This window comes from Antrostomus carolinensis, unplaced genomic scaffold (genome assembly GCF_000700745.2).
Source record: "Antrostomus carolinensis isolate BGI_N321 unplaced genomic scaffold, ASM70074v2 scaffold12342, whole genome shotgun sequence".
In the NCBI taxonomy this organism is placed as follows: Eukaryota; Metazoa; Chordata; class Aves; order Caprimulgiformes; family Caprimulgidae; genus Antrostomus; species Antrostomus carolinensis.
In genome coordinates this window covers 100,059-109,880 of record NW_010300224.1, presented here as the reverse complement: position 1 = coordinate 109,880, position 9,822 = coordinate 100,059, and the positions used below count along the sequence as shown (strand labels likewise).

General features: G+C 43.6%; 1 protein-coding gene across 1 annotated transcript in view; it reads right to left on the bottom strand.

Annotated features, from left to right (window-relative positions):
* LOC104521152 (semaphorin-5B-like) overlaps positions 1-9,822 on the bottom strand; it is a gene marked incomplete at its 3' end in the record, with an annotated part of 94,125 nt that overhangs the window by 68,830 nt on the left and 15,473 nt on the right. The gene's annotated exons all lie outside the window — the stretch shown is intronic.

Sequence of the window (9,822 nt, the reverse complement as noted above, 5' to 3'; positions counted from 1 at the left end):
AAGCCACGTGCTGGGGCTGAGCCTCAGGCTAGGAGCCAGAAACTCCTGTCAGTTCTTCCTATCTTTGCTCCTGGAGGCCTTAGATATACTTTGTACTTCCACAGTACATGGTAAACAAAGCTTAGTCATGCTTCATGACTCCCTGGGAGCTGGTTAGTATCATTCCCCCCTTATACTAATGGAGAAAATGAGCCAGAGAAAGGTTAAATTTCCTTCTCCAAAGCACACAGCAAGTCAGAGATGGAATTGAGATCAGACTCCAGGGCTCTTGGCTACCAAATCTCATGCTAGATTAACGCACAGTGCTTCCACGCAGGTCCAGCTGTGGCTGAACTTTTCAGATGGTTATCCACAACTAGCCAACCATCCCAAGAAACCCAGTTCCTGAAAGATGATTCTGGCCTTTGCTTACAGAAGGAGTTAATTACACGTCTGCTCCAGAGCGTGATGTGACCATCCGTTTGCAGATGCTACTCCAGTGATTCACTTGAAGGGCCTGGTACACACATGCTGGAGAAAAGGTGGAGCTCCTGCATCTCCCTTACAAGCTGGATCCTTATTCACCAGTAATTTTGTTTCTATTGAAGGAAAACTTGTCCGGTACATAATTCTTCCTTAAAAATCAATAGATATTCAACAGAGAACTATGCTAAAAAGCATACAGTAACATGACGCAGTTGCTGGATGAGCAATTGCTTTTCCCAAAGCAACATTTCTCAGTGATAAATCCAGCCAGAGCTAGAGGAGCACCCTCTTAGAAGAGGCTCCTTACACAAATAGCTGATTAAGCAGCTTCCAAATTAAGACAGGGTCCCAGCTACCACTTCTGGGTTGCCACTAAAACCCGTTTAGTACTTCTCAGTGGAAACAAAGATGAAAATCAAATCCTCTGTATTTCAGCCAATGGAGGAGAACTACCATCAGCTTTAATGGCACAGAGCACGTGGCACAGATCTGCTCAGGGACAGATGCTGTATACCCAGGGACAGCTCTAGCACAAGTCAAAGGGGGCAGGTGCTTATAGCTGCAGAACATGCAGGACAACAGCATGGCTGTGGCACCCTTGGACTACACAAATACTCAGAAACCTGGATGGGTGGCTGCTGCCATGGGAGGGAGAAGTAGGAAGAGGACCGGCCCTTGGACTGGCAGACATGTCCCCTCTTCCAGAGGCTTGGAAAGGGAACAGCAAGCTGGCTCTGGTGTCTCCAGCCCTTCTCTCTGCCCAGGGCAGGAGAGGTACAGCCTCACTCCAATGTTATCCCACTTCCTTGGGGGTGACAGTGTTTGCTACGCTCCTGCGACACCCTGAACCAGCTGTTTTCTGGAGGTAGCCACATGTACACACTTCAGAGAACGGGGAATGGCTTTTTTTTTTTTTGTAATATTGTTTGAACATATTTATAAAATGCATGCCAATTTCTTTTTGTTGTTGTTGTTACATTTCCCTCCCTCTGTTTCACTAGATGAGTTTCTTCAAAACCTCAGAAATGGAAACTGAGCCAAATTTTCAAAACTCATGTGTGGGCTTGTTCCTATTTTCCTGGAAGAGTGAGTCCATCTCTCAGACCATCACATATTATCCCACATGCCACCTCAAGTCTCTCTTGACATGCAACTGACAGCTCTTCTCTCCCCTCCTATCCAGCTGGCAGAGTCACAGAGCACTTACAGCACCTCAATATGGCCCCAAGCCACATGGGGAGCTTTGATCTCCTATTTGCCAATACTTTTTGTGCTTCCAGTAAGTCATACTGTAAAATTCCCCTCCTTCTATTGCACTGATTATTGTTCAAATACTCCCTGGTAGCCCCCCCACCTGCCTACTTAGGCTGATAAACATGCTCACTTCTGTCAGGCTTTCCTCAAACTCTGGATGAGTTCAACATGACTTGTATGCAAATATTCATAGTGATGGCTGGTGAGTTTAAATTATCGCCAACCAATCCTTTCCCTTTGCTGCAGTTTTTATACCTTTGCAGTAGCACAGAACAGTAGGCTTAGCACCTAAACATCTGGATATAAGGTGATATGCAAGTCACTGTGGTGAGCCCTGCCATATAAAACTGACACATCACCAACTTAACCAGAACAAGAGAGAGTATTTTCAGCAATGCAAAAGGAAACTGCTCTGCAGCCCCATCCTGTGATGCTGTAAAACACATCAGGTCCAAGCTTCCAAGACTTTTGCCAAAATATCCTGACCTTGTGTCTGCTCACACCCCACTCTCTGAAATAAAATCTTCAAACTTAATTATTCTCAGTGTGTTACTAAAGCGCGCGAGCCTCTCATGGGCGGCTGCTTTTGTGATACGGTATCACTAATTTTCATTTTATCTGGAATATGAGCTATTTTTCCAGTCAGGCCTACAATTCTCTGTGTAAGGATGTTTCTCATCAGCCTGCCCTGTGCCAGGATGGTCCTTCACACAGCACTGCCTGCGCAGGCACCGGCCATGAGTCAGCCGACAGCCTGGTTCCTCCGATGACGGGCAAAAGTGCACGGACTGTCACACCAGTGAGAACATTTGCAGAGAGGTATGTAGATGGTACCGCCTTGCAGGTGATTTGAAGGACCAGCTGTTTTCTCTGCCAACAAAGATGACAGACCAGAGACTGTCATTGCCTCACCCTCTCCTCCACGTACAACACCTTGGGCAAAGCTGTCTCTGCTCTTCTACAGCTGCAGCTTCTCCTGTGTTTGGTCTGGCCCAGCAACCTGACCGTGCTGCAATATAGCATTTTATTTGATTTATTTATTCTGAGTTAATTAAAATTCACATTCTGTGCGTGAGCAAATGCACAAATTTTAACTAAGAGAAAAAAAACCATACTTTTGAACAAAATTTGGGCCAGGTTCCAAAGTTCCCAGAATCCCATAATTATAAAAAAAATCTGCTTCCATCCTTTCCTGTCCACACCTCTTCCCCTCCTCCCCAAGGGGTATAAGTCAGGGACAGCACAGATTTGGGGTATGGCAAATCCAGATTCCTTGCAGACCAGCAGAGGAAAGCAAACTCTATAGGTAAGCCCCCAGTGGGGCTTCACCCCTCCACACTTACACAAGAGCTGAGCTGACCTCACCTGGCACAGTATCACAGAGGAAAATCTCCCTCTGAACTATCCCAGGCTCAACCACAGAGGTTAAAACCTTCACTTTAAATTACACTTTTGTTCCCTTTGTAAAGAAACTGTGCACCCCCAATTAAGAATTTAACTAGCTGCAATGTCTAATCACAGGTTTCTCACCTTCACCATATTCTTTACCATGCAGGTCAGACAGCTTCTTTAAAATACATCAATGGTCCTTTGAAAGTTTCTGTTAATGTCAGAGACTGATTCTCCCTTTTTTTCCTCACATCACCATGTTACCTTCTCCCCTACAGCCCCTGATACAAGGATGCACCTTTAATTAGAGCATTCTTTTGTCTGATAGGAAAAATCACAGCAAGAAAGGATGGTATTTGTTTTTCTAGGTTTCTCTGCAGCAGTGCTTTCAGCTACCCTCCTACAATCTGGATATAATAAAAAACATTATCATGTTCTTTGCTTGCTCACGTCCTCATTAATACCTCAACTGGCAAGGTAATTTCTCATCCAAACGTGACTTAGTAGGGGGTAAGGCTGGCTAAGACAGTGAGATCCTAACGGAAGCCATCAGAAATGGCAGTAACTCAGCTCAGTCATTTTGTCTCAGAAAAGCATTGAGTCAGATCCTGTAGTCAGGGATGAACGACATGTCATTCCTGGCTGATAACAGGACAAGCCTGTGGACTATTTAACCTTTGGCTATACCCATGTGGTTGCGGCCAGTGTTAGTTTCTTTGCATGTTAGTCTCTCCATGCTGTACGAGACTTGACTTTCTCAGCCAAGCTTAAGCCCCGCTGTCCCAGTGTGAGTGTGTGGGACTCACAGACTTTCATGAGCATTTTGGAGACTTACGTCTACTTCAGAGATGCAAAGCTGAGGGCAAGTTATTAAACTACCAAATGGAAATACAACAGTAAAGGGTCCAAATCCCACCTCTGTCATTGGTTTTCTGTGAGCCCATAGAAGAGCTTTGGCTATTGTCCACATTAGAGAAGTGCAGAGACCTCCGAGGTTGTGCAGACTTTGACTAGTACCTTCAGAAAGCTGCAGGGGTAGCTGTGTTAGGTGCAGCACTGCACTACCTTTCAGATCTACTATAAACTCACATGTCTCAGCATCACTGCCTTTTTCACAGGGCATGCTTGCTCTTAATCACTCTGGGCCTCAAATTCCTGTCTATAGCATGAAATTATTAGTGCTCTCCTGCCTCACAGAAGCCCTGTGAGGATAAATATTGGTGAGGGGCCCTGATCATTTGGCAGCAGAAGGTATTCTTGACAGAGTTTAGGCCCAACACTGATACTGTAAATCTGCTGATCAACTCTGGCTCAACTTCTGCCACTGAATTTCCTGGTTTGCAAAATGCTTTTTGTCCAGGCAACATAATCTGCTGAGACTTATACTCTTCAGGGTTCAGTGGCAGTCCAGATCAGGACAGGATTGAAGGTGCCCAAGGGTAAGAGTGATATTTTCCAAGCAGCACAGGTTTTGAGAGTTTTACTGCAGTGCTCTGGAGCTTTCTGCCAAGCAGGCAGGAAAGAGCCTATGTTCAGCCAGAAATCTGCATAAAACCTGGTGTCTGACAGACTAATCCATCATACATCAGAGACTTTCAATAAACTCAGGGTGCCAAACCTGCTGGTTGAGGGTCCTAGAGTATATTTACAATTTGCCATATTTCTGCAAGCTGCAACTTGAAGCAACTCTTTTGAGACATCAGTCACTCCATTCAGTCTTCAGCTCCTAAGCTTGCGTGATCCAGAGTTGCTTTAACGCTTATAGAGCCAGGAGCAATAACAGCCAGGAAAGGGCGTGTCCAGGCTGCTGTGCTCCCCCTAAAACAACCTTTGTAAGTTCATATTGCACCTTCCTTGCTCCCCAAACTAGCCCTATCTCCTTGCTTGCACCTATATACTTGCCATTAACACACACATTTAGTTCAGCTCTAAATCAAGTACGACAATCATTCCCATCAAAGCATCCAGACTTGCACCACTAGTAGCTTAGTAGCTTTATATTTATTGCAGAGAAATCTGGCTGTCCAGAATGACGTGCACTTTGCTTTTGAGTTTTGAGTCCCTAGATGCAGCCTTTGCTCACTACACCTCGACCTCCAGGCTCTTCTTGACAATGGCTATTTGTGACAAGGGCTCCTGAGCTGCAGTTCTTGGTGCGACAGCCCTGAAAGACGATCCTTTCCTGATGAAGATGACAGCCCTCTTGGCAGGCAAAACTATGAGGACTTCTGGTCATGACGCTTTCTGGCTGGTTTTCTACACTAACACCTCCACTCGCTGCGAATGGCCAACCCTTGTAGCCATGCCTCTTACATCCGCAGCCCCAGCAGGCTACCACCCCGAGCTGACACCCCTGCAGTTTCCTTCTGGGAAAAGTCAAATGTTTCCCTTAAGGCTTCCCAGCCACTCTCTGTGCAGCCATTTGTTTGGGTACCATCCTCCTGTTGTCCAAGCTGCTTCCCTTCAGCTTGCTGTTGTGCCAGATTGTCACATGGTGTCTCAACCATCCTCCTTTAAGCCTTTTACATTCTCCTCACCATGGAGCTCTTCTGAAGCATGCTTTTTGGCCTGACTCCAAGCAGGGCCTTTCATATCATCATTTCTTCACTGGCTTCTGTGTCTGCCCAGCCAGTAATGAGATAGATAGTCTCAAGGAGTAAGGCTCCTCAAGGAGGTGGGATGTCACTGCTACACTATGTACCTTCTCCACAAAACCAGGGATTGGGTAGTCTGCCTACAAACACAGGTGAGAGAGCAGAGCGCTGCTTCTCCAACATGAATGTGAAATCACTGCTGTGGGGATGGGAGAAGGCCAGCATGTCTCTGCTACAGATTGGGTAGGGAAGGAGGAAGGGGAAAGGGCAAAGCAAGAATGTTGGAGAGTCGAGCTGGTTTCCTCCTATCCCATCACCATCACCTCTGGCATCCCCATCACAACATGGGCACGCTGGCATAGCAAAAGGGTCTGCAGCAGTCTGGCTCCAGGCAGACTGCTGCCCTCCTCCTGCTGCCTGTGTCTAGATCTGACCCTGAGCTACAGCAAGCAGATACCACCAGTTCACACAGTTGCATCTTTTAAGTCACCACTTTTTAACACAGGTCTCTTTTGCTTGCCCATCGAGTTAGGAAATTCAGCTTATCTCCTTTGTTAAACCATTTATTATACAGCAGCTCATTCAAGCTGTTCTTCCCAGTCCATTCACCAGCTGTATTACAGACAAAAGAGCAGTGTCCCAGTCTCCTAGCCTTTGTTCTGGTACCAGAACAATCTCCTCTGTGGCTCTTCTGCCGTGGCGGCATATATACAACTTGTGTCTATAATTCAAAACTATAGCTCATTATGTGACACTAATCTGCGAGAAACTGCCACCCATTTCCTCACCATTACTCTTTGATTTCAGAGGTTTAGGTAGAGCAAATAGACCCTCAGTTAATAAAAGCAAACTGCTCACTAGGAATGCTGTACAGCAGAGTTAAATTTAAAATCTAATAATGGGAAAGAGATTGAAAGTAAAGACAATAAGCATTCCAGATCATGCTATTAGAGAGGGATAGAAGTTTCTACATAGTCAAGGCTGCGATCAGTTTCCATTTCAGCTCCTTTATTGGCTTTGACTTGGAAAGTTTCTCAGGTCTGAAAAATTCAAGGCTTTTTCTTGATGAAAAGAAGAGAGTGTTTTGCAAAGGAGCAGGACAATTGGACAAAATGGCATTGCTGATAGCTAGCACAGAAAAAGCAGGATTCAGGTTCCCAAAATCATCAGGTTTTTAAATGCATGAGAGGATTTATATGTCTTGTTTTTTGAGCTGTTCAGATCGTATTTTCAAGTTTTTTCTCAATAATAATGAGGTCTAGAAAACTGTTTTTCCTCCCATTAAAATAAGCCCAAATAGTAATCAGATGTGCTCAAGAGTTGAAAAAAGCAGCAAATATTTCAAAACAATCATTCATTCACAGAAGAAAAACAGTACATTAAAATACTAACACTACATTTAAAACAAAAACAAAACATGCAAACTATGAGTCAAAACGAAGGTTATGAATTTTTGAAATGTGTTTTTATACTTAATGAAATGTGGTTCATAACATGGGTACTGTGAGATTTACGATGTTCTAAACTATTCATATCCTTACTTGCAAAAGTGTGGATTTTGCAAATGATGTGACAAGTAAATACATTGCTTAGAAACCATGGTGGGCTTTTGAAAATAATTCTTTTGTTTCTGAGATTTTGACTTGACAGGTGTTTGATGCAGTGGAGTTATCAAACGCCTCTGGTTTACAGTCAGACAGCACCAGTCATTTGGGAAGGGCTCTCAGACAAGGATAAAGCTTAAAAATCTGAGGCTCGTGTTATTCCAGCTCCCTGTCTGCATGGCATGCCCTCAATACCTCTTACAGTTTCAGTCACGCTGTGTCCAGTTCCTGAAACCAAAAACCCTCGTGAGCCCCAGGATCTTCTTTTCTTCTAGGAAGCATTTTCTGTGAAGCTTTGAAACACAGGATGAACTAAGCTAAAGAGATGCTGTGGTGAGATCATACTGCTTTTAAGTAGAGACAGAAAGAACTAGTCTGAAATAATTTATAATGCTATCATCTAAGAGAATGATGTTAACCAGGAAACTGAGAAGAGGGAGTACTTATAAACTCCGCCCTGATCCCAAACTCTTTCCACAACCCCAGAATAGCTGGCATTACTACTAATATGATCTACAGTAGCACATTTAAACATGGTTACCATTTAAATTTAGGTTTCATAAATTACACCCTGTAGAGATGGATAGAGACAGCTCCTATCTCTTTGAGGTATTGTTTCATTTGCAAATTCAAGCAGATGGTGCACGAGCAACTAATGACTCAAAAAATCACCCCTAAAAATAGTCCAGAACAAGGTGTGGATTTATCAGGGAAGGAGGGAATAGAAAAGGCTTTATTTCCCATTCCCCTTTCTCTAGCACAGTCCCAGGAGCTCAGCTTACCCAGAGCTGTGCAGCACCCAGGACCCCAATCACACCCTCATATTCAGGCATCTCTCCCTGTCACCTTGCACAGGGTGGAAATGAAATGGTGAAGAGGGAAAGGGCTGAGCACTTCCCACTCTCCCCACATTAAGCTTGCATCCAACCTGAAAAACCACCCTTGGAAATTATATCCCCATTAACTTTATCAAGAATTGCTCAGCAGAACCGTGTGGCACCATCGAAACTTTCAGTTTCCCAGTCAGGTAGGTAGTGCTTCATGCAAATTGACTTTTACAAGCAAATTCTGTAAATACTTGTCACTGCTTCCTCATGAGGCAATACACTGCCCTATACCGTACCTCCAGCAGGAAGCCAAATCTGCTATCATCCCCCTGTTTATAATGACATTGTAACCTTGTGTCTAACCACACTCATACGAACTCTTGCAGGGACAGAGCCTCCCTCCAGGACGCCTTGCTGGGGTCTGAGCAGGGGTGAAGTGTGTCAGCATTAGCAGTGTCTGCGCGGTGGGAAACCTGCCGTGCAGCCAAATTGTGTAAACCATACATTCCTCAGAGCAATGTGCCTGTGTTTGTGCAATGCCTGGCAGAAGGTACTGTTCATAGCCTTCTCCAAAGAAATGTTGTTCTTAAGTAATAAATATTAATAATTGCTGGTTAAAAATTCCAGCACAGGTAAAGCTGGGGCTTGAAAAGTAAAATGTTTCTGTATGAAAAGCAGGAGGGCCTCTGGCAATTTGAACAGCTACAGGAAGGTAAGTGTTATTATTTACTGCACAAATACACAAAGAATATTTACATTAAATCACACTTTAGTTGTCTCTGTAGAGCACAAAGCTCTCCCTCTGCTACACATCTTGCTCTTTCCTCTTTTTCATATCATGAGTTCTTCCAGCTCTGCTCCTTACCTCCCTGTCTTCTAATGCTGAATAACCCAGGAAGAAAGCAGCCTCTTCCTCCATTCTCATTAATAGTACAGACTACTACCACAATGTAATCTGATTCTAAATGTTATACTTAAACTGATTTGTTAGACTTTTCTTTTTGGGATGTCTTATCTGTTTATTATGCAATAAAAAATAGTTGTTGGTAAGGCTCATGATTCAACCACTCCTGACGTATATTATTTCACTGAACCATAGTTCTTTTCCCTGTTACAAACGCAGTTCTAAATTTGTTAGAGCTTGCCTATGAACATACTGTGTGTTTCTACCCTCTTCTTATGGCATCCTAAATAAAAATAATGTTTTAAAATAAAGGAAAATATATGCTAATTATATACAATGAGCCAGAACAACAGAGTTGCACCAAAATGCATTAGATGAGGATCTGGCTATATTAGCAAGATGAAGCAAACAGGTTGTGGAGTGAATTCTAAAATAAGAGAGAAGAAAGCAATCATTTACACTGTCAAAGTCTCACTACAACTCATACAAAGGTGTGTAGATGAATCTGGTACAGAGATAAAGTCTGGCCATGGCAAATAAACTATCAAGTCAAACTCTGTGCTGGCAGAGGGATGGTGCAGAATGATTTACTGTAACTCTTCTAACATTCATGATACCAAGGGAGATCCAACATTCTGCTTCATTAACCAGTCATTTTGATTGCTTTTTTAAAAAAAATTCTAGTAATTTTCTCTTCTTTGCAATTATATTAGGAGTCTAAATCCCTATACATAAATTACAGCTTTCTTTTTGAGGGGGAGACTGGCCACATAAACTGGAAACAC